This window comes from Loxodonta africana, chromosome 10 (genome assembly GCF_030014295.1).
Source record: "Loxodonta africana isolate mLoxAfr1 chromosome 10, mLoxAfr1.hap2, whole genome shotgun sequence".
Classification (NCBI taxonomy): domain Eukaryota; kingdom Metazoa; phylum Chordata; class Mammalia; order Proboscidea; family Elephantidae; genus Loxodonta; species Loxodonta africana.
In genome coordinates, this window is record NC_087351.1 from 110811220 (window position 1) to 110837397 (window position 26178).

At 44.9% G+C, this 26178-nt stretch overlaps 1 protein-coding gene across 6 annotated transcripts in view; it reads right to left on the minus strand.

The window, feature by feature from the left end:
• Window positions 1–26178, minus strand: part of PPP2R5C (protein phosphatase 2 regulatory subunit B'gamma) — a 178552-nt gene that overhangs the window by 56196 nt on the left and 96178 nt on the right. The window lies entirely within an intron of this gene.

Sequence of the window (26178 nt, forward strand, 5' to 3'; positions counted from 1 at the left end):
CTGGTGTGCGTGGGGTTGACTCAGCAGCAGCTAACGACAATTATTACTATTATTTATTTATTTTATTGTGCTTTAAGTGAAAGTTTACAACTCAAGTCAGTTTCTTATACAAAAACTTACACACACATTGTTAGGTGACCCTAGTTGCTCTCCCTACAATGTGACAGGACACTCCTCCTCTCCACCCTGTATTCCCCGTTTCCATTCAACCAGCTCCTGTCCCCCTCTGCCTTTTCATCTCCCCTCCAGGCAGGAGCTGCCCACACAGTCTTATGTGTCTACTTGAGCTAAGAAGCACACTCCTTACCAGTATCATTTTATGTCCTATAGCCCAGTCTAATCTTTGTCTCAAGAGTTGGCTTTGGGAATGGTTTTAGTTTTGGGCTGAGAGAGTCCAGGGGCCATGACCTCTGGGGTCCCCTCCAATCTCAGTCAGACCATTAAGTCTGATCTTTTCAATAGAACTTGAGGTCTGCATCCCACTGTTCTCCGGCTCCACCAGGGATTTTCTGTTTTGTTCCCTGTCAGGGCAGTCATTGGTGGTAGCCAGGCACCATCTAGTTCTTCCGGTTTCAGGCTGATGGAGTCTCTGGTTTATGTGGCTCTTTCTGTTTCTTGGGCTCATATTTTCTTCGTGTCTTTTGGTGTTCTTCATTCTCCTTTGCTTCAGGTGGACAACAACAATTATTTAGCAAGTGCTTACCTAAGGCAGATATCCTACTAAGTGCTTCAGACATACTTAACGCATATTTTTCATCTAATCCTTACAATAACACAATGGAGATAAAGACATAGGACTAGAGGGTCATTGTAGGGCTGGGAAGTGATGAAGCTGGAGTCAAAAAAAGCTCTGTATGACTTCCTGATATTTTGGGACTTCTGCAACACTCATAACTGCTGGTGTGAGTCAGCTTCCCAGGGCTGAAGAACCTCCTATTGAGATTGGTGGTGATGTCAAGGAGTGGGATTTAGAAATATATACGATGAAATGTGTTTACACTCGAGAGATTTGCATAACCCAGTGAACCAGTATTTCCAAATGATCAATAATGCTGTTACAAAACCATGTATGGGCAAAACAGCCTTCTGAAGCGTGACACGCCCCCCTGGGATTTACCATAACAGTATAAACAGCTCGCTGACATGGTTTTAGATGCCACATTGCAGATTCCTTGCAGAATCTCAGAGAAGGTGCCCACGACTAACTGAAAACACTGTGTGTCTTCCTGAAGTTCAACAGAAGAACATGGCAACAGACTGAAGGCAGAGGCAGCCGTCCACATCCAGGTAGCTCCCACGAAGCCAGACATCACAAAGATTTGCAAATGTGTGAAAAACAAAGCCACTCTTCTCATTAAACCTGTTTTTGTTTTGGAAAACATGGCTGTTTTTATTAAAATGTTATGCTAACATGTGTTTATTATTTTGAATGAATGGATAAATATATATTAAAATTTTCTCTGGTTTAATTTCAAATACGGTCAGTATTGACAGCTTTAACCCACATTAAAAAAAAAAAAAAAAACAAACCTCTTTGGGGTCCTAAATAATTGTTAGGAGTGTAAAGGGGTCCTGAGGCCAAAACTGCTGAGCTCCACTGGTGCACACAAGCCTCCGGCCCCAGAAGTGTCCGCAGGTCTGGCTCCCTGGTCCCACCCCCTCACCCCCTTCATGCTCACAGTCTTTCCCTTTCTCACCCATACAGAGTTGTCACCTTTCTGTTTAGATTTCTTCTTCAGGGCCTCCCCTACTTCCACAGCTAGCTCAGACGTGTTACTGCGCTGTCATCAGCGTGTACCATTGCTTTAAACGGCTGTCTCTGTAGACTTACTCCTACTTCTCCACTAGGTGCTTGGAGGGCAGGTGTGGTGGCCATATTTTTTTAATTCTCTGTTCCCCCTAATAAGGATTCCTGGTGGCACAGTGATTAAGTGCTTGGCTGCTAACTTAAAGGTTGGTGGTTTGAACCCACCCAGCGGCTCCAAGGGAGAAAGACCTGGTGATCTGCCATGAAGATTACAACCTGGAAAACCCTATGGGGCAATTCTACTCTATAAACGACTCGACGGCACCCAACAACAACAACCCCCTAATGCCCGACGCTGAGCCTTGCAGAGAACCGGCACTTCATGGGGAGCCACGGTTTCACTGTTTCCTACACAGCACACAGTGATAAGAAGCATCCAGGCAGGGTTTGATGGGACACCTCCCCATAGGAGACTCCAGAGACCATGAGAGGCCACACTGGATTCCCAGATGTGCAGAGCCCTCAGCAACTCAGTGACACTTCAGTGACACTATCACGCCAGGTCTCTTAATGTGCAAACAGCCCATTAGAATTAAAGATGTCATTTCATTTTCTGAATGACCTCTCCGCTTGCCTCCAATCCTTATAAGTGCTACGGCTGCTAACCAAAGGGTCAGCAGTTCAAGTCCGCCAGGCGCTCCTTGGAAACTCTGTGGGGGCAGCTCTATTCTGTCCTATAGGGTTGCTATGAGTCGGAATCGACTTGACGGCACTGGGTTTTTGGTTCACACCCCAGTGTGCCGGGACCATAAGACAGGTCACAGGTGCAGTAACGGCTCACTAGCGTGGCATTCTCAGAGAATTCTCTGTGTAGCATTCTCACATCCTCAGAGAACTGCAGACAACTACAAAGCCTGCATGTACCCCGAAGAGCCCCCCGACCGCCTCTCTTAGGACTGACTCATATCCTGGCTCCTATGAAGAGGCCAGGTAGGTCTTTTCAGAACATTCCCCCACCAAAGCCTTACAACAGGCCTGTCAAGGAGGTGCTGTTCCATGACCATCAGAGATGAGGAAAGACACTGAAGCCAAACACCTGGCCCAGGTTGCCACAGTGCTCCTAAGCGTAGTACAACACGCTCTAAGACAAGGGTACAGAGACTCGAAGGTCTTTGGGATCACTCGGGGTGGAGTGAACTAAGTCATATAGACCTGAAAAGGTCCTGAAAATATCATTCACTTCTTACACACAATAAAATAGCTGATATTCAGAATAAAGACCAAGTTGTCATCAAAACACAAAAATAAATCTATTATGATTAAGAAAGAAGAGCAAAGTAAAATCCTTTTCGTAAAATTTCTATCTAAAATGCTTCTAAAAGGCAAGAAAATCTCAACTATCTGGCAATTATGTCAATTCTTTCAGGGTTCCAGACAGCCAAGGTGTTACTGTACTATTTTCATTTATATCCATTCTATAAATAGGCTTGTGATTACAATCTCGTGAGTTCTCTGTTTTGCTTTTTTTAATTACATTTGGCTATTTTTACAATTTCACTATTTAAAAAAATCTATATTCTAACAATCAAATCGAGTACAAAAGTAAAAATATCGCACATTCATCCCCCTGAGATATTTCTATATCTCTTTTGAACGCAAGTTAATTTAGCTTCTTCTTGATCGGCACATTAAAAAAACATTTTCTGGTGTTTTAATAGGGCTGCATCACTGGGGAACAGAAATAGGAGGCGGTGGAACACGCTTTACACATTTGTGCATTCTGACTTTTTAAAAAGTATAAATGAGTTGTTTTTCTAATTAGAAAATTAAAGTCTTAAGAAATTTAAAGTCAGCTTTGCTAATCTTGAAAGAAGAAAAAGGCATGACTATCGCTTGTGCTCCACTTGACTCTTCTGATTTCCGCGCGTGTGAACCGAATGTGCAAACGCCCCAGGACCAGCACTGCTGGTGTACTGCACTTGAGTCTTTGGTAGTCAAGACTGACTCTGAGGTAATAAAACATGGCCCTGGATTTGTCGTTAATGTTACAATTACTTCTATGAAGCAGGATAAAAAAGAGTAATAATGGATTTAGTATTTTGCCCACCGTGATGATAGCAGCTCACTCTAAAACGTTATGCAGACTAATGACGTAAACACACGTGTTTCAGAACATACAGCAGTCCCGATGCCAACGGAAAAATATCGGCCAAACAGTGCAACATGTAACAAAACTCCCACTCAGCTGCAGACTGAGGGGTAGCTAGCAGACCCCCAGGACAGGGTTCTTTAACCCGAAGGCTGTGTAAAAGGACGCCTTCCCAGGAAAAGTCACACAAGAACAATCCGAGTTCAACACCATGCTAAGGTTTCTGAAACTGCTGATCTAAGAGAAAGAGAACAAAACAAAAGGAAGCAATTGCAGTTTTGGTTGAAGAACATTCTTGATAGTTCCTTTTATTCCTTTTTTTAAATTAAGAGCTCTAACATTCCATTACATACATGTTATCACACACACCTTATGTTTGTACAGAACTTTTCAGTCCCTCCCCTTCCTTGTCGCCTCCCAGTACTTCCATTAATTTCTTCTTGTGAACTCAGGACAATTCCCAATTATCCCAAAATAAATGCTTAATGATACCCAGGAACAAGATGCATGGCCTCACGTAAAGCCTGAAGGGGGCGGGGACCCATGGAATCTGAAATCACAGAAGAGAAGGCAGAGGTAAGCAGGTAATGTTCTTTTCAAAACATTTCCTAAAGGGAAGCCTGCTACTAGGACGTGATCTGTGGAGATGCTTAACACAGATGACCTGGAGAGTAGGGTGGCAGAACCTCGTCTCTAGTTTTACAAATGCTACTGGGTCCAGAAGTGAGGAGCAGCAACCTACACCACAGGCCCTGGAACGTCTTCCAAAGCAGGGTGCAGACCCCGGGGTTACGCAAGATGAAACACTGGGAGGAAAAAAACAGTACAACTTCTACTTCATTTTCTTCTTAGAAAAAGAGGAAATTAAGATTTACTAATATTTAAAACAGAATGGGAATTCCAGAACACTTAATTGTGCTCATGAGGAACTGTACATAGATCAAGAGGCAGTCGTTCGAATAGAACAAGGAGATACTGTGTGGTTTAAAGTCAGGAAAGGTGTGAGTCAGGGTTGTATCCTTTCACCATACCTATTCAATCTGTATGCTGAGCAAATAATTCAACCAGCTGGACTGTATGAAGAACATGGCATCAGGATTGGAGGAAGACTCATTAATAACCTGCGTTATGCAGATGACACAACCTTGCTTGCTGAACGTGAAGAGGACTTGAAGCACGTACTGATGAAGATCAAAGGCCACAGCGTTCAGTATGGATTACATCTCAACATAAAGAAAACAAAAATCCTCACAACTGGACCGAAAAGCAATGTTATGATAAATGGAGAAAAGTTTGAAGTTGTCAAGGATTTCATTTTACTTGGATCCACAATCAACCCCCATGGAAGCGGCAATCAAGAAATCAAAAGATGCATTGTGTTGGGCAAATCTGCTGCGAAAGACCTCTTCAAAGTGTTGAAAAACAAAGACATCACTTTGAGGACTAAGGTGCACCTGCCCAAAGCCACGGTATTTTTAATTGCCTCATATGCCTGCAAAAGCTGGACAACGAATAAGGAAGATCGAAGATAAACCGTGAGGATGGCAGAGGACCAGGCAGTGTTTGGTGCTGTCGTACAGAGGGTTGCTGTGAGTCAGAACTGACTTGACGGCACCTGAGAACACCACCACCACCACCAAATCCTACTTAGCTATATCCCGTATGAGGGAACCTGGCAGATGGCAAGTTTCTCCCATGAAGAAAACAAAAGCTCGGCCACAGGATTTTGTTTTTTAAAGAGGAAATCCATGCACCATTGTTTGGAAATGACCATCTTACCTCCACTGCTTCCAGTGTTCCCTATATCCTAAGCCAAGTGCCCGTAAGCGCGAGGCTCTCTGTCTTGCGACATAATCAACTTGCCTCTCCCTGCACCAAGAGCCATAACCCAACCCGTCGTCGTCCAGGTGATTTCGACTCATAGTGACCCTACAGGTCAGGTAGAATTGCCCCATAGGGTTTCCTAAGCTATAATCTTTCAGAACCAGGCTGTCACATCTTTCTCTCTCATGTGGCTAGTCTGTTTGAACCACCAACCTTTTGTTAGCGGCTGAGGGCTTAACCATTGTACCACTGGGCTTCTTTTTCTCAAAAAGGCACCTCAAAAAAGGGGTAATACTGATTACATTTTTACATGCCTTAAATTAATCCTACTGGATACTTAATTATAAATCTTCAGAGGAGGGACTTTGTCTTGTTCACCATTTTATCCTAAACCTAAAACTGGACTAGCACATAGTGGGACCTCAAATATTTGCTGAATGAACAAATCAGCCTGAGGAAAACAAATTCAGGTATTTTAACTGACAGGTACTATAAATAAAATATATTTACATTAAAACAATTACATATGTATCAGAATAGAATGCAAAGTCTACATCAACTTTTAAGATAAAATCTTCGGAGAAACTGTCTCCTTTTTACAGGCATTTCGACACTCTGGAATCTCTTCAGTCAGAGATACTGTGAAAAGCACTGTGGGTACATAATTTGAATCACAGATGGTTTAAGCAGATGAGCGATAACACTTGGTCTAAGAACAAGAAGGATCTCTCCATGAGTGACACCAAAAAACCAAAACTAAACCCGTTGCTGTCCAGTCAATTCCAACTCATAGCAACCCTATGGGACAGAGCAGAACTGCCTCATAGAGTTTCCAAGCAGCGTCTGGTGGATTCGAACTGCTGACCTTTGGGTTAGCAGCTGACACAGAGGGATTGAAGTGAAGATGCCAGACCTATGTTCCTAAGAGCCAGGTCTAAGCTACAGTCTGTGCACCCGTTTCTCCGAGCTTCCTCGTAAGGCGGTAGTGACACTCAAGCCCTATTCCCCAGGGAGATGGCCTGGCAGTTCATCGGCTTTGGTAACAATTATCTCTTACTCTGTGAATCCGAAATTCCACAACCTGAAAACGTTATAAACAAACATGACTGAGAGAAACGTTCACATCTGTGCATCTGAAGTGACACGACTACCTTCTAAGCTGACCCTTGTTAGTTACTGTTGAGTCAATTCCGACTCATGGTGACCTCATGTGTGTCAGAACAGAACTGCACTCCATACGGTTTTCAATGGCTGTGACCTTTTAGAAAGAGAGCGCCAGGTTTGTCTCCCGAGGTGCCTCTGGGTGGGTTTGAACCGTCAACCTTTTGGCTAGTAGTCAAGAGTTTAACCATTGACCTTTAGCACCTACATGATTTCAAAACTGAGTTAACCCTCTCAAACGGCTCCTAAATTGGTTGATGATTTTCAAAATGACAATAAATCTTTTTTTTTTTTTTTTACAATGCCAGTGCCCTATTTCATTCGTTTTAATATACACATATTTCTACACCTAAAATCAAGTTGCAATTTTCACTTAGTGGCTCTTCTTTCTTTCTTGGTAACCCATAAAAAATGGTCTGACCTACGATCAGTAGTGCCTTACACTTGATGAGATGCCGACTTCACAGTAGTTTAACTTCACCATAGAATATTGGGCCTCTGCTACGGTTTCTAAACAGGTATGTCATTCAAATACGGCCATTTTTTCCCCTCCCCTTCATGTTCTGTCTATACCACCTAACAGAAAGGAGTTGAGGTAACTACCTGACAACAGGAAGTGGACAGGGTTTTTTAATGAGGCACCCTGCCCTCAGAGTGTTCATTTGTTCAGAAGGCCTTCTGCCCACTGCGGTTCTCCTCTTGTTTAGTGCTCCAGGAGAACCGCAGAGAAGAAACCAGCCATCTCTCCTGTCCTTAGCTTTAGCGTACGGAAACCTCCCATTCTTCCCGGGTGGCATTCTGGTTCTATGGCAACATGAAAGGGCCGCTGGTTAAACTAATTTGGATATAACATTAGTAATGTAGGGGGCCCTGGTGGTGCAGTGGTTAAGAGCTCAGCTGTTAACCGAAAGGCTGCAGTTCAAATCCCCCAGCTGTTCCTTGGGAACCTATGGGACAGTTCTACTGTGTCATATAGGGTCGTTTCGAGTCAAAATCAACTTGGCAGCAACTGGCTTTTTTTTTTTTTTTTAGTAATATAAAATTGGCTAGCAGCTCTTATGTAGACACTTTTCAGTTTAAGCAGGTCTTGATAGAGACAACCTGTAGTTCAAAATCTACCACGAATGTTCCCTTTTCTAATTCCAATTCTGATATTTTTATGACAAAATTAAAAAAAAAATTCCAATTCTTTTGTTTAGTCACCTTTGTTATGCACATTCACCACGTTTATATCCTTCTGGGAGAAAAAGATCTGTGAGCTCCAGAACCAAGTTTGGGATGGAAGTCGGCTGAGGCTGAGGACAGTGAACCCCACAGCCAAGTGGCCCACAAACCTGAACCACTCCTATCCTAAGCACTGGGATCCTCCTATTCTGCTTCCCACCCCATTCTTTGGTCTGCCTTCATTTGCATATAAAGAAAGGGGTAATATTCACTTCCCTCCCAACTTCCCACCACAGACCCCTAACCATCAACCCTTTCTCTGGAAATCACAGCGTGGTCCTTTGTAATTTTATAAGGCAGATGTTTTCATTTCAAGGTGATTTTCTCAAAAAGCTGTGGATAAAACCAAGTTCATTCATGTTTTCCAGCCATGAAAACTGGCAGCCTCTAGCAGGGGCGGGTGGGTGGGGGAGACGGCGGGACAGAGATGAGAGAAAGGCCTGGAGAGGCTGGTTTCCTCAGAAAAGCTCTTCAGCTCAGGTGAGGGGATGTTTCAGTGAAGAAGTCACGTGGGAGAAACAAACTCACTTCTAGACTAAAACAAACAAACAAACAAAACAAACCCATTGCCCTCAAGTTGATTCCAACTCCTAGCGAACCTACAGCCACCCAAGGAGCGCCTGGAGGATTTGAACTGCCGACCTCTTGGCTAGCAGCCAAGCTCTTAACCACTGCGCCACCAGGGCTCCATTTCTAGACTAGACTCCAACATAAGAACAACGTGGTGAAATCATGAAATTATTCTACGACTCAGGCTCCTCTAGTGATAAAATTTCATGTGGACATACAGACACGTGAGCCCCCCTTCCAGAACGTGATACCTAAGAGGAATTCAATAGACACTAGCCGAGTTGGAAGGCTTGGTGTTCCTACTGAGAAAGATTAAGGGAAGTCAAACAAACACCTAGGAATAAATATACGAATAAAAAATAGCACTGTCTGCTGACATATGCCACACGCCTGCTTGGGAATCTAGTTCTAGAATTAGAATGCCTCGTGGGGAACAAAGTTAGCCACTCACCAGCAGTCCACTTAAACAAAAACACGCTCCTCACCACTGGGTGGAGTCCCTGTCATCTCAGCTTCCTCCTGGACTAGCATTTTTGGTGAGATCTTAAACACAAGGTTACTGTACCTGGTAGCCAGTAGCTCCGGCAACAAAGTAGCCAAATTATCTAAAATGCAAGGGCAGGTTCGTTTCAGGAAAAGAGACAGCTTTTATGTCATTTGACAAATATGAGATGCCAAAGGAAGACTCCGGCACTTTCAGGAAGTCTACCAGCAGACGAAACAGTGCAGAGGTGCAAGAAGGAGGGTGGTGATAGACCATCACTTGTGGGCACGTGCCCCTGACTAGGAGGCCCCTGCAAGACAGTGCCCGAGAGCCCAGGCCCCAGAGATGCTGCTCAGAGAGGTAGGCAGGTGGCCTGGGGTTTCTCTCCCTGGACCTCTGGCCCTTGAGAGGAGGGCAGGCTTGGCACACCTGTCCACCCTCATGGCATGCTGGCCGCCATCCTCACTGTTCTTCCACCCCACAATGCCTCACTTTGAAAGGCAAACAGATAAAAACCAACCAACCAACCACCCCGCACATACATACACGCTATATACACACAGAACATTCTACTTCTTCTTCCGTTTTATTTTGTTCTCTACTCCCTTTTTCTTCATCTCAAATAGCTGTGACTGCTCCTTCCTGCACCCCAGCTCCCTGATGACAAATCTTTCCACACCTGAGGTCCAGCCCAGAGCAGGCAGAAGGAAGGTCAATGAAAGAAGCAGACCAGTCTGCCTCGAGGGCCACCGAGCAGGAGCACCAGGGCCATGGAGCCCAACACCAGGGACTACGTGCACGTGTATGCACACACACCCTGCAACTACCCAAACTGCTCTAGTGGCACCCCATTGCCACCTAAACCCTTTCCAACCGCGTGCCACCCCATGTTAGAGGCTCCACCCCCTGTATCAGTGTTAACTCATTAGTATCACTGTCAGCCTGTCAGGTTCCAGTCTCCTCTCTCCGGGCCATCAAGTAATGACTGCGGAGATGTTAGTAATATGAAAGATGTTAGCCAATAAAAATTAATACCAGCTCCTCCTTCCTCAGGGGGCCTCTCAGGCCCAGCGGAACTCGAGTGGTGGAGAGCGTCTGTCCTCCTGGGAACTTGGGGACTTCCTGACTGTTGCTGACACTGAACTCGGCCTCATCATGGCACGCTGGGGTGCCTTTGGAGAGGGTCATGGAGGTAGGAGGGGACACAGCATCTCCACCTCAGTCTCCCCCCGCCCCCATGAGGCCTCCCCAGCCCCTAGCACAGTGCCTGGCACCAAGCAGGCACCTGGTGAACGTCACGTAACGATCGATGCCGACAACAAAACTGCAGGGCTCGTGAGTAACGGTGTCCATGCCCGTGCTGTCTGAAAGCTGGCTCCCCTGAGAGAAGCCGGACGGGCTGCAGAGGCGACGCTGTGCGGCCGAGTGACTCTCAGTTGGGCAGCAGGTACCACCGTGCGGAGGCACAACCGGTGCTGTGGGGCCAGAACCACTTCTGAAGCATAAACTAAATGGAAAGCATCTACATTCTTACATCTGTTATTTTGCAGTCTCAAGTGATGCATAAATTATAAAGGATTTTAAGATTTAAAATTTTAACTAAGCTGCAATAAGACACGCCGAAAAAATTTAAGGCTGCTCCCGCAAAAAGACAAAGGACCTGGATCGTGCCTTGTGTGAGACTGAGGGACCAGGCCACTACAGGTCTGTCTACATGGTGCCAGGTGACGGAACCTCCATCCCTGCCCTTTGTGGTGCCTGAGGGACCAAGGTGCGGCAGGCCTGTGTACGCAGTGCCAGGTGACAGAACCTCAATCGTGCCCTGTGTGAGGCTGAGGGACAAGGCTGCGGCAGGCCTGTGTACACGGTGCCAGGTGATGGAACCTCCATCCCTGCCCCTTGTGGTGCCTGAGGGACCAAGGTGCGGCAGGCCTGTGTACGCAGTGCCAGGTGACAGAACCTCAATCGTGCCCTGTGTGAGGCTGAGGGACAAGGCTGCGGCAGGCCTGTGTACACGGTGCCAGGTGACGGAACCTCCATCCCTGCCCTTTGTGGTGCCTGAGGGACCAAGGTGCGGCAGGCCTGTGTACGCAGTGCCAGGTGACAGAACCTCAATCGTGCCCTGTGTGAGGCTGAGGGACAAGGCTGCAGCAGGCCTGTGTACACGGTGCCAGGTGATGGAACCTCCATCCCTGCCCCTTGTGGTGCCTGAGGGACCAAGGTGCCGCAGGCCTGTGTACACAGTGCCAGGTGACAGAACCTCAATCGTGCCCTGTGTGAGGCTGAGGGACAAGGCTGCGGCAGGCCTGTGTACACGGTGCCAGGTGACGGAACCTCCATCCCTGCCCCTTGTGGTGCCTGAGGGACCAAGGTGCCGCAGGCCTGTGTACACAGTGCCAGGTGACAGAACCTCAATCGCGCCCTGTGTGAGGCTGAGGGACAAGGCTGTAGCAGGCCTATGTACATGATGCCAGGTGACGGAACCTCCAGCACTGCCCCTTGTGGTGCCTGAGGGACCAAGGCGCGGCAGGCTGTCTACATGGTGCCAGGTGAGACAGGGAGCCACAGTGCTGTTCTCAAGGGCACTGCAGCTCACCCGGGGGGAGGGCTGGACCCAGAAATGTGAAACGGGGGTAATTTTAGGAAAAGAAACAATCAGGTTGGGCTGCAGGGCCTCGCTCTCACTCCCACACCCTGTGCTCCCTAAGATACAGGCCCTTCATGGCAAGGTGGCAGGGTAATTACACTGTCACACATGTTCCTCAAGACGTCACACCCCTGTACCCATAACAGGTCACAGCTCCAAGACAGCCTGTCTGCTGGGTTCCTGAGAGAAGCACACACAGGAGGGGCCCGAACCCGGCTCTTGGCTAACCCCATTTCTTTCAGAGACTCTCCAGGGGTGGCAGCTCATAGACTGCTCAAAGGCAAACCATTAAGCAAAGCGACCAACTCGGAGCCACCCTCCGCCTTCTCTTCTCTGAAACTGTGGGACCAACAGGAGGCGGGCGTGTACCATTCTCACTTCAAAAGAGGGGTGGTTACACCAGGCTTCCTTAGCCATACATCGTCACACACTCAGATGATTCGCGGGGCTGACCAAAAGGCTCAAGCTTTCTCGGAGGAAATTTCAGACAAATACTTCATATTTTTATTATTAGTTAAAACAAGGAAAATTCTAGTATTTAGGTGTGTACTACAAGATACTTAGCTGACCCTTTTCTACATATCTGATCCCAGGTGCACCGGAAATTGACATTACGCTCACAATCACACATGCATACACTTCCAATTAGCTCCATTTTCTCCTTGTCCCAGGGCTACATGGGGGGAAACCTGCCGGCATGACCAGGGCTTCCCTGGACTACCTGAGCAGGTAGGCCAGTTCCCTGCACTTCCGAGAGGCAGCCTTGCTTGCAGACGCAGGTGGTGCTGAGAAGGACCCCAGAGCTGTAGAGCTGCGCCCTGAGCCAGGCGTCCCTGAGGAGGCTGTGGTGTCCGAGGTGACTGCTGCTCCTGGAGGCTGACCCTGAGCAGGCCCACCTCTCGCTCCTGTGACACCAATCTCCTCGTTCACCCACCTCGTGAGCCCTGTGCCCAACCTGGTATTCCTACCTGGCTGGCCTCAAGGGCCCCCTTGGTAGCACGTCCCTCCTGGGCCTTCCAGGAGCCTCACACAGCCCTTTTGCTTGACTCTCTACTACTCTCTATGCTTGAACTCAGAAGGATTTGATCACTAAAATAACGCTGCTCTAATTGTGGGCAGCACCTTCCTCTTACTCCCACCTCCTCGAGCAGGACTCAGGATCAATTACTCCTAAGGAGTCTGGTCTCCAAGGGCCCAGGGCAGGATCTGGCCTGGACACTGAGCCCTTGTGGTGACTGCAGCAGCATCCGCTGTTTGACAGGCCGGCCCCCACCTTCTCCAACCCTGAGCTCTTCAAAGCCACCTGAGTGGGGGCGGACCTGGTAGTCTGAGGTGGTGCCGTTTGGGAGGGTCTCCATATCTAGCCCATGAAATTCTTCTTTTCTCTACAAAGCATTTCCTAAGACTTGTTCTTTACAGTCCAAGTTTTACCTCCAGGGTTTTTTTTTTTTTTTTTTCCCCAAATCGTGGTTTAGGTGAAAGTTTACCGGGCACATTAGTTTCCATTCAAAAATTCATACACAGATTAACTGCAATCCTCGCAATGTGTCAGCACTCTCCCCCTTTCCACCCTGGGTTCCCCGTGTCCATCAGTCCAGTTTTTCTGTCCCTTCCTGCCTTCTCGTCTTTGCTTTTGGGCAAGTCTGGCTCATTTGGTCTCATGTACTTGAATGAACTAAGAAGAAGCACATTCCTCACATGTGTTATTGTTTGTTTTACAGGCTTCTCTAATCTTTGACTGAAAGGTGGACTTCGGGAGTGGCTTCAGTTCTGAGCTAGCAGGGTGTCCAGGGGCCACAGTCTCTGGGGTTTCTCTAGGCTCTGTGAGACCAGTAAGTCTCGTCTTTTTTTTTCTGTGTGTGTGAATTTGTATTTTGTTCCACATTTTTCTCCCTGTCTGGAACCCTCTATTATGATCCCTGTCAGAGAGGTTGGTGGTGGTAGCCGGGCACCATCTACTTCTTGGCTCAGGCTGATGAAGGCTGTGGTTCATGTGGTCTATTAGTCCTTTGGGCTAATATTCTCCTTTTGTCTTTGGTTTTCTTCATTTTCCTTTACTCCTGTCAGGATGGGACCAACAGATGTATCTTAGACGGTTGCTGTCTTAGATATCTAGTGCTGCCATAACAGAAATACCACATAAGTGGATGGCTTTAACAAAGAGAAATTTATTTTCTCACAGTCTAGTAGGTTACAAGTCCAAATTCAGGGCATCAGCTCCAGGGGAAGGCTTTCTTTCTGTCGGCTCTGGAGGAAGATCCTTGTCAACAATCCTCCCCTGGTCGAGGAGCTTCTCAGGTGCAGGGACCCCACGTCCAAAGGACGCGCTCTGCTCCTGGTTCTGCTTTCTTGGTGGTATGAGGTCCCCAACTCACTGCTTGCTTCCCTTTCCTTTTAAGAGATAAAAGGTGGTGCAGGCCACAGCACAGGGAAATTCCTTTTACTTTGGATCAGGGAGGTGACCTAAGTTAAGTGTGGTGTTATAATCCCACCCTAATCCTCTCAAGGAAACCCTGGTAGCACAGTGGTTAAGAGCTATGGCTGCTAACCAAAAGGTCAGCGGTTTGAATCCACCAGGCGCTCCTTGGAAACCGCATGGGGCAGTTCTACTCTGTCCTATAGGGTCGCTATGAGTCGGGATCGACTTGATGACAATGGGTTAATTCTCTCAGCATAAAATTATAATCACAAAATGGAGGACAACCACACATGGCCTAACCAAGTTGATACACACATTTTTGAGGGGCCATAATTCAATCCATGACAGTCACACTCTCAGGCTTTTACAGTTCAATCACGCTCATGGCACTCTGAGGTCATCCTTCACCTGGTTAATATTTATCAAATCCCCAATATCTGGACAGGATGCTGGAATACCTGGGTTGAAATCCTAGCTCCACCTCCTACCACCTTAGTAACCCTGGGAAAAATACTTTCATCTCTTTGGGCCTCAGTTTCCTCCACTGGAAAATGGGGTTAAGGGTACCTGATGAGGTTGTTGTGAATGAACAGCTATAATGTGCTCAGGGTAACGCCTGAAATACAGTATGTCCTTAGGAAATGTCAGCTGGTTTTTGTTAATCATACGCTTATGTCATTTAATCTCGTTTATGTGCCTGCCTTTCAAAACTACCTGGAATGGAAGCAACGTTCGTCATGCTCTCCAGGCATTTCCGGGCAGGCCTCTAATGCGCTCCACTCAGCGAGTACATCTGTGCTGACGAGGGGCGGAATCTCAATCTGACAGTGTCTGGCTCTGCATAACACAATTATTTGTGTGTCCTGGCAAACAGACCACGGTAATAGCGCTCTGCTGTGCTAATGCTTAGAACAGGGCAGTGCAACAGTCAGTCCTTAAGTTCGGACTCAAAGAGGCTGAATGAACCCCAAATCCAATTATTCCAGACGTGCCTCCTCAGTCACGGAGGAGCCGATCTCTTTGACGAGTTCATGAACGTTTTCGTATTATCAATTTGTGGCCTAACTAGATTTGAATGAAAAAAATATCCTTAAAATTGGATAGGTTTATAAAGGATTACGGTGGAACTGTTTTGGGGGGAGGGTTGCTGGAAGCACAAATGGGTAAGAAGATAAATAAAAACTGGAAAGCAGCAAGCAGATGAGAGAGGGAGGGGACACTGCTCTTTATTAACCAGTTGTGACCAGCTGCTTAACCTTTCTGGGCCTCAAGTTTCCACATATGAAAAACGAGGTTCTTTCTGGCGCTAAAAGACAAGGAGAGAATCAACCCTTGGGATGAGAGCACGAGCAGTGAACCCTAGAAAAGGGGCAGGATGAACAGCCAGCAGGGTCTCTAAACACAAGGAGGGTAAAGAATAGTATGTGCTTTTTTTTTTTTTCTCCTCCTAAACCTAAGAGAATAACTTAAACGAAGTGGGCCATATAGGGAGGAACGTACAAAAACCCAAGGGTTTGAACCTGTAAATGAAACCTTCCTCTGCGTATTACAGGCAGTCCCTCAGTTACAAAAGTAGAACTTATGTACAACCTAAAGTTATGAACCAACCCCAGAAAGCCTGTTAAATTAAAAATTTGAGGTACATACAATGGTTCATAGTAACAAATGGGCACTACTTTGCAATGTGCATCAAAACATTATATTATCACTGTATTATGTTAAAGACGTTTTAGCGTATCTGGAAGTGTTTCTTTAATGTTTTTATGCATAGAAAGATACGCTATATACTATACACTAAGACAAACATTTGACTGACTTTAAATGCAAACCGTACCTAATTGTTCTGACTTAACGTGTAAATTTGACTTAAAGATAGATTTAGGAACAGAACTCATTCGTAATCTGGGCACTGCCTGTGCTGCTCATTGGGTCTTTAAATGAACCTAGAACTTTGTGTTTGGTTGCTAACATATGATGTACAAATATGTCTTAGATACTGCTGAAGAATTTTTGTCTTCAGAAAAATGACACATGCTCATTGTAAAATAAAAATAATTCAAGCAGTGTAAGAAAGAAGAGCCCCCTGGAGAACTCCATGCACAGACATGTGCCCATGATGGGGAATCGCCCTGGACATGCTCTCCTGCTCTTCACCTCCCTCGGCTCTATGCCAAGGATGTCTTTACCAACCAGTAAAGTGTGAAAAAGCAAAGATGTCACTCTGAGGACTAAGGTGCACCTGACCCAAGCCATGGTATTTTCAAATGCCTCACACGCATGTGAAAGCTGGACAATGAATAAAAAAGACCAAAGAAGAACTGATGCCTTTGAATTAAGGTGTTGGTGAACAGTATTGAATATACCATGGTCTGCCAGAAGACGGAACAAATTTGTTTTGGAAGAAGTACAGCCAGAATGCTCCTTAGAAGGAAGGATGGTGAGACTTTGTCTCGTGTACTTTGGGTGTGTTATCAGAAGTGACCAGTTCCTGGAGAAGGACATCACACTTGGTAAAGTAGAGGGTCAGTGAAAAAGTGGAAGACCCTCAATGAGATGGACTGACACAGTGGCTGCAACAATGGGCTCAAACATAGCAATGATTGTGACGATGGTGCAGGACTGGAAAACGTTTTGTTCTGTTGTACATGGGGTCGCTAGGAGTTGAAAATGACTTGGTCTGTTGTACACGGGGTTGCTATGAGTTGGAACTGACTCCACAGCATCTAACGACAACAAAGGATAGGTAGAGAAATTACATGATAAAACGAGGCAAGAAGGGCCAGGACAAGCAGCGGCTCGGAGGCTGAGCAAGAGAACAGGCTACAGCAGGGAACGGAAGTGAGCAGGGCAGGAGTCAGCAGCACCAGGCAGGGCTCCAGAGCCAAGTCTTCAACTCTAAGGTGTGGCTGCTCCAGGCCCCTGCTGGGACGCTTTCTTTACTGTTCCTTAAATAAAGTCCCTGCATATGAGTGAGTCTGCTCTTACCACACCTGGAAATCCTGCTCTGTGCACTTACCACACCTGGAAATCCCAGGCTGTCCCAGTCACAGAGAAAGGGGTAAAAAAAGAAACTTCCATTGGCCTCATTTATAGATCTCTGTTGACCATCACTACTCAACCAAGTGCAGGGCTTGGGGTCTCCCTCTACAGTTCTGAGTGAGGACTAAGAAAATCATTTTACTTCTGTCATGCTCTGTTTCTTCTCAAAGAGAAGAAAGACAGACAGACACCTCTCTCAGTCGTTGCTGATCCTCTGCCAATCTTTGGTTTTATGAATGAAATACTACTTAGGAGCCCCGTGTTAGAATCTCTCCACGGATCCCAGGCTATCCGTTGGTTCTTTTTAAATTTGCCTTCGGATCTACATCAGAATCTTGCTGCTAAAGTAAGAATGTTTTGGCATAAATGTATAGAAAACATTGTAAAGAATGTAGAAGAAAAACTAGATAACTGGGAGCTCCTAAAAATCAAACACTTATGCTCATCCAAAGGCTTCACCAAAAGGGTAAAAAAGACTACCTACAGACTGGGAAAAAGTTTTTAGCTATGACATTTCTGATCAGCGCCTGATCTCTAAAATCTACATGATACTGCAAAAACTCAACTGCAAAAAGACAAATAACCCAATTAAAAAATGGGCAAAAGATATGAATAGACACTTCACTAAAGAAGACATTCAGATAGCTAACAGATATATGACGAAATGTTCACGATCATTAGCCATTAGAGAAATACAGATCAATACTACAATGAGATTTCATCTCACTCCAACAAGGCTGGCATTAATCCAAAAAACACAAAATAATAAATGTGGGAGAGGCTGTGGAGAGATTGGACACTTCTACACTGCTGGTGGGAATGTCAAATGGTACAACCACTTTGGAAATCGATTTGGCGCTTCCTTAAAAAGTTAGAAATAGAACTACCATAGGATCCAGCAATGCCACTCCTAGGAATATATCCTAGAGAAATAAGAGCCTTTACACTAACAGATATATGCACACCCATGTTTACTGCAGCACTGTTTACAACAGCAAAAACATGGAAGCAACCAAGGTGCCCATCAACGGATGAATGGATAAATCATGTTATATTCACAAAATGGAATACTACACATCGATAGAGAACAGTGAGGAATCTGTGAAATATTTCATAACATGGAGGAACCTGGAAGGCATTATGCTGAGTGAAATTAGTCAGTTGCAAAAGGACAAATATTGTATAAGACCACTATTGTAAGAACCTGAGAAACAGTTTAAACTGAGAAGAAAACATTCCTTTGTGGTTATGAGAGGGGGGAGGGAGGGAGGGTGGGAGAGGGCATTCACTAATTAGATAGTAGATAAGAACTACTTTAGGTGAAGGGAAAGACAACACACAATACAGGGGAGGTCAGCATAATTGGACTAAACCAAAGCAAAGCAGTTTCCTGAATAAACTGAATGCTTCAAAGGCCAGCGCAGCAGGGGCAGGGGTCTGGGGACCATGGTTTCAGGGGACATCTAAGTCAACTGGCATAATAAAATCTATTAACAAAACATTCTGCATCCCACTTTGAAGAGTGGTGTCTGGGGTCTTAAACGCTAGCAAGCGGCCATCTAAGATGCATCAGTTGGTCTCAACCCACCTAGATCAAAGGAGAATGAAGAACACCAAGGACGCAAGGTGATTACAAGCCCAAGAGACAGAAAGGGCCACATGAACCAGAGACTATATCATCCTGAGACAAGAAGAACTAGATGGTGCCCGGCTACAAGCCATGACTGCCCTGACAGGTAATGCAACAGAGAACCCCTGAAGGAACAGGAGAGCAGTGGGATGCAGACCCCAAATTGTCATAAGACCAGACTTAATGGTCTGACCGAGACTAGAAGGACCCCAGTGGTCATGGCCCCCAGACCGTCTGTTGGCCCAGGACAGGAACCATTCCCGAAGCCAACTCTTCAGACATGGATTGGACTGGACAATAGGTTGGAGAGGGATGCTGGTGAGGACTGAGCTTCTTGGATCAGGTGGACACTCAAGACTAGATTGGCATCTCCTGCCTGGAGGGGAGATGAGACGGGGGAGGGGGTTAGAAGCTGGCGAAAAGGACACGAAAAAGAGAGAGTGGAGGGAGAGAGCAGGCTGTCTCATTAGGGGGAGAGTAATTGGGAGTGTGTAGCAAGGTGTATATGGGTTTTTGTGTGAGAGACTGACTTGATTTGTAAACTTTCACTTAAAGCACAATAAAAACTATCTAAAAAATTAAAAAAAAAAAAAAAGTATGTTTTTGGACAGAGTGAACTCAATTTTAACCAGTGTAAGTAACAGATTTATTTAAGGAACGTTTTAAAATAAGGGCACGGCCCATCTTATGAGTCAAACAGGGAGATGAGCATTTTTCTTTTCACACCTGCAATGGTTTTAGCATCGCAAATTAGATGGAGCCCGAAAAGACGCTATACCCACTGGCTCGCTAATGACATCAAAAAATTGATGAAACTAGGTAGAACAACCCAATTCAAAAGTTGAATTAGTCCTCCAAACTAGCTTCTAGGCAACTTTTTTCCCGGTAATACACTGCTGCATATGTTCTAATATTTTAAGCCATATCAAATTCTTTTTTTCTGAAGTAGCCAAAATATAAAGAATATGATATTTTATATACATGTAAGCATGTTTTATGTATTAAGACATCATAGACCTTACCATATCAAGAAGGATATTTCATTTGTGGTAAAACAAGCAAGCAAAAATAGAAGAAAACAAACCTCCCTCCCTAATTGCTTCTCCCACCCAGGCTGAGTGAGCTTTGTGTTCGGTCCTCTGGGCTGAAAAGTGAAGAGGACTTAAAGCACTTACTGATGAAGATCAAAGACCACAGCCTTCAGTATGGATTACATCTCAACATAAAGAAAACAAAAATCCTCACAACTGGACCAATAAGCAACATCACGATAAACGGAGAAAACACTGAAGTTGTCAAGGATTTCATTTTACTTGGATCCACAATCAACGCCCATGGAAGCAGCAGTCAGGAAATCAAATGACGCATTACATTGGGCAAATCTCCCGCAAAAGACCTCTTTGAAGTGTTAAAAAGCAAAGATGTCACCTTGAGGACTAAGGTGTGCCTGACCCAAGCCATGGTGTTTTCAATTGTCTCATATGCATGTGAAAGCTGGGTAATGAAAAAGGAATACGGAAGAAGAATTAACGCCTTTGAATTGTGGTGTTGGCAAAGAATACTGAATATACCATGGGCTGCCAGAAGAACAAACAAATATGTCTTGGCAGAAGTATCACCAGAACGTTTCTTAGAAACAAGGATGGTGAGACTGTGTCTCACATACTTTGGACATGTTATCAGGTGGTATCAGTCCGTGGAGAAGGACATCATGCTTGGTAAAGCAGAGGGTCATCGAAAAAGAGGAAGACCCTCAATAAGGTGGACTGACACAGTGGCTGCAACAATACGCTCAAGCATAACAATGACTGGGAAGATGGCACACGACCCGGCAGTGTTTTTTCTGTTGTACACAGGGTCGCTATGAGTCGGAATCAACTCGAAGGCACCTAACAAAAACCACCTCTGGGCCCTGTCTGTACCCCTCTATTTCTGCAGGGGCCTCACTGTATTGCTGTTATTAGCACAGGAATTATGCTATGTACTTGCACCCAGCATATCATAGGTATCTGGCAAACGAGTGCTTGGAAACGTTTGCATTTATGATAAGGTTGCAATTTCCAACTGTCTTCCATATTACTGGCCTCCCCTGCCATCCCTTCATTGCCCATGCGGTTCTCTCTGCCAGGTCCCCTGCCTTCTCCCCCAATTCATTCCTAACTGTGGAAAGCCTAGCTGCCTTAAGGAAACCTCTTCATCTGCTCATCCCACAATTACAGTGATTTCTGTTTTCTAAAGATTCTTAGACTCAAAACTTTTGGAGTCCATGACGTCTTGCACATCTTTTATTCCTTGCTTTACTCAATTGAATTTTCCATTTACACCTTTAAAAGCATGTGTCTTACACAAGTACTATAATCTGACCCAACTTAACAGAAACCACGAATTCCTTTTAATAGACAACACATTTGTGTTGAGTTTTAACTAAGCGCCACTGCCAGGAGTAACAACTTCTGGGGTGTGTGGGGAGCAAAGCAGAAAGGTAAAGCAGTACTCAAGGCAGGCGCAGACCAAAGCCCAGGCATCTCAGCAGCCCCAGCTGGCAGGGGGTCTCTGATGCACCGATTCGCACTGGTTTGGGGCAGCCCTTGCTGCCCTCTGCCTCAGTGCAGGACTAAATCAGGTCAGAACTCTCAAGGCCACCACTCAGAATTTGTTTACAGTTTTGAGCTACAGCCTCCTTTGTTGGTTTAAGTGAAACCCTGTATCTTGTCTGGAGATCACAGTGTTCATAAATCCCATGAAATTCTACTTGTGATAACCGAAGACTTCACTGACGTTTAAAACTTTATAGGGGCGTAAAATATGAGTTGATAACAGAAATCTGAATTCGTGAATTTGGAAAATCTCTCTCTCTGCGATGGACTATAGCACACTGAGTCTTGAACAGTGAGAACAATACCACATTTTCAGAAATTATATTCCAGCTTTCCTTTGAGTCGTAAAGCTACCTAAGTAAGACTTTCTTTATGCTTTACCTACGTTGTTGATGTTGTGTGCCGTTGCGCTGATTCTGACTCATAGAAATCCTATAGGACAGAATAGAACTGCCCCATAGGGTTTCCTAGGCTATAATCTTTATGGGAGCAGATCACCAGGGCTTTTCTCCCTTGGAGTGGCTGGTGGCTTTGAACCACTGACCTTTCAGTTAGCAGCCGAGTGCTTTAACCATTGCAACACCAGGGCTCCTTGCCTTCGCTATACCAAAAAAAAAACCAAACCCGCTGCCATCGAGTCGATTCTGACTCATAGCAACCTTACAGGACAGAGTGAAAATGCCCCATACAGTTTCCAAGGAGCACCTGGTGGATTCGAACAGCTGACCTTTTGGTTAGCAGCCATAGTACTCAACCACTGCACCACCAGGGTTTCCAGGCCTTCGCTACAGACGTTAATAAATCAAATGTTCTCTTATAAAACCAGTATTTCACAAAGCCTGAGGTTCAGACAGTACCACTCATGTCCTAATTTCTTTTCTAGCCCTCACTAGGTGAGGGAGCCAAGTGGGGAGCTTTGGTAAGGGAAGACTGAATAGGAACAGCTCTTGAAAACGTTTCCCTTTTCGCCACTGAATGCTTAAAGCAGTGTTTAGGTTTGAGGTGTTACATTTTCAAGACTGGAAAAAAAAACAAAAAAACCCAAAAGACAGAGTAACAGAAAACACACCCAAAGTGGGAGTACGCTGCTCACTTGAGAAGAAAACACAACGAGAAGGCACCACTGACTGAACACGAGGGAGCATCAAACGGTCCCTGGCTGGGGTGGTGTCTGCGCTCCTCCTCCTACGGGATCGGGGTGCTCAAGGCACCTCCGTAACCAGGAGCAATGTATAGAAAAATATTCAAATTTTATAAAACACATTTACAAACAGAGTCAAAGTTAAATGAAAAAAATCTTGAAAAATTCGTTTTTATGGAATATTACAAGATAATTTAATGTTCTGTTAAAAGTAAACACAATCACAACTTAACAACAAAAAGACAAACAACCCAATCAAAAAATGGGTAAAAGACTTGAATAGATATTTCACCAAAAAGGATATACAGGTGGCTAACAAGCACATGAAAAGATGTTCAACGTCATTAGCCACTGTTGTTGTTGCTGGATGTCGTAGAGTCAATTTTTAACTATTAGTCACTTGGGAGATGCAAATAAAAACCACAATGAGATACCACCTCATTCCCTCTGGTAACAATAAATAAATAACAGATGTTGGCGAGGATGTGGAGAAACTGGAACCCTCGTCCGTTGCTGGTGAAAATGCAAAATGGTACAGCTACTGTGGAAAGCAGTTTAGCAGTTCCTCAAAAAGTTGAACATAGAACCACCACACGACTCAGCAATCCCGGTCCTAGGTATACACCCAACATAACTGAAAGCAGGAACACAAACAGAAACCTGTCCACCAATGTTCATCGCAGCACTTTTCCCGACAGCCAAAAGGTGGAAACAACCTAAATGTCCATCAACAGATGACTGGGTAAACACAATGTGATACCTACACACAATGGAATAATACTCGCCATAAAGGGAATTAAAGTTCTAATACATGATGCAACATGGAGGAACCTTGAAAACATTACGCTGAGTGAAATAAGTCAGTCACAAAAGGACAAATACGGTATAATCTCGCTTACATGAAACAGGCGAATATATAGAAACCAAAGATTATTTAGTGGTTACCAGAGGTAGGAGGGAAGGGAAAAGGGAGAGTTACTGCTTAGGGAACACCAAGCTTCTATTAATAGTGGTGGAAGAATTTAGAAAAGGATAGTGATAATGGCTGTACAACATGAATAATGTAATCAGAGTCACTGAATTATATATGTAGAAATTGTTGAACTGGCAAATGCTTTGTTATGTATATATTTACCAAAGTTAAAAAAGCAAAGCAGAATCAGTATCTTAACTTTAGTTAACGGTCAACAAGCTTAATTATCTCAGGAAGCTCAGAGGCCCAAACAGCAGTGCATGTCTGGAGTTGTCCCAGAACCCCAAGTCTTGGTGGCGACCCCAACCCAGCATTCCTCTGATGTGGGTTTCCTCCTGCAGGTTTGGAGTGAGAACAAGGTTGCAGGAGTTGGGGGAAGTGTAAAACCGATGTTGTAGTTGGTACTCATGAGCACTGTTCCTCACTTAAAAATGACGTGGGTGATGGGAACTTCGGGAACAGAGAAGGTGATGACTGAACACGTAGTGAACACAGGTTAATCTCACTTAGCTGTACATGTAAAGAATGTTGAAATGGCAAATATTTTGTTAATGCATATTCACCACAATTAAAAAATAACAATGTGGGACTCTTTTTTTTGGGGGGGGGGCGTGATTGGGCGAGTTAGGCAAATCCCTAGCTTCCATTTCAAGGTTTACAGGCTAGAACTAAAGCGAAAGCCATCAGTATCTGACAGCCAGCGTTCCACTAAACACCAAGGACAGATCAACTAGACTAAGCAACAGGAGAAATTTTATCCAAAGTTCTTTTGATTTCAAAACTTCAACTCTCCAGTGTGAAAGGTTATAAAAAGTTGGGAAATGTACACCGTTTCTTAGGTGAGAATAAATAAATTTCTGAGTCTCAGCGGAGTGCTAAAACAAACTTTTCTGCTGTCCTGAAGCAGAAAGTTCACCTAGTCGGCTTCTAATGGTTATACTTAGAGACACAAACTAATACTATACATGTATGAGTGTGTTGTTGTCAGGTGCCATCAAGTGGCTCCGACCCACAGAGACCCCATGCACAACAGAATCAAACACTGCCCAGTCCTGTGCCATCCTCACAATTGTTGCTATGCTTGAGCCCATCATGGCAGCTACCGTGTCAACCCATTTCTTTGAGGGTATGTATGTATGTATGTATATGTCTCTGTGTGTTTGTATGTCTGTACGTATCACGTGAATTTACACCACCTGAATAAAATACCCCTCTCCCAAAATTCTGGCCTTCTTATATATAATTCCACCACTGAACAAACTAGGCTTTTAAGCTACACTAAGTCATCAGAAACATTATGAGGTGACTCCAGGCACAAACTAGGTAAAATTCCAGGACTTGTGATCTAGGATGATGCTCTGGAGTTAGGATCTCAGACAAGTCACATTTCACAAAGAATCTTGAGGAACGACCCTAATTGACCAATAATAAAAATTTTAAAAATCATAAAAGAGAAAACATTTTAATACCCAAAAGGGCAATCTCAGCATAAGGGGTAGTTCTGTAAATTGAGTAAATTTAGCTTTATGAAGAACCCAAGCTACACCACCTTATTTTTGCCTTGGACAGGTAAGACCTTGTCACTGAGCAGCACAGGTGCTTGGCAATGAGTGACAACCCCCACCATTAGTGTACGTGAGCTAGGTAACTTGGAATGTTTGCTCACTGGGCAAGAATTTGAGTTAGCTTTCCTTTTCCAAAAAAAGATAACTTGAAGAATGAAATGGATTTCATTCTGTAAGAAGAGTTTCACCTTTTTGATGACCAAGATGGACAGGATCCAAACCTATCCCAAGAAACAACAAAAAAGGAAGGCAGGTTTGCCAGAGAAATTAACAGACTGCAAATCAGGTGATACCACTTCCCTGAACGCAGACCTGACAACAGCCCAGCGCAAATCCACCTTTGCTCTGGTTAGCCCTGGGTTTAGAGAGTTTAAAGCAGGTGTTTAAAGAAACAGCAATTAGATACAAGCACTCACAGGCAGGTTTCTCCCTGACTTGGACTTTACACGGGGGCATACATTCTGGGGGTGCATACAGCCAAGGGATAAACATGACACCGCTTCTGGCAATATCAGTTCTACATGCAGTTAAATAGTGTTAGACATCTTCTCATTCAACTACAAAATTATGGAATGGAATACAAAATTCAAGTAGCCTTTTTATGGTAAAACACGAGACTTCGGAAACTTAAGACATTTGGGGGTTTAGTGGCCCACTTCAGGCTGAGTCTCCAGCTTCTCTAAGGAGCAGGTTCTCCCCTTAGAGCTGGAGGAGCTTCCTCGGAGAGTCTGGGCAGCGCTGTACTAATCTAACCGATTTTAGCCCAGGAAAGGTAAAGAACTGGGAGAAAGAGGCAATGAGCACTGGCTGACAAGCTTATCCTCAAATTCATATGAAAATACAAGCGACCCTGAAGAGCCAGAACAATTCTGAAAAAGAAGAATAAAGTTGGAGGGCTCACACTTCCTGATTTTAAAACTTACTACAAAGCTAAGTAGTCAGCACAGCGAGGCAGACGCACAGGAGAGCCGTGTAAGTCAGTGCAATAGGTGGGAGTGTCCTGAAATA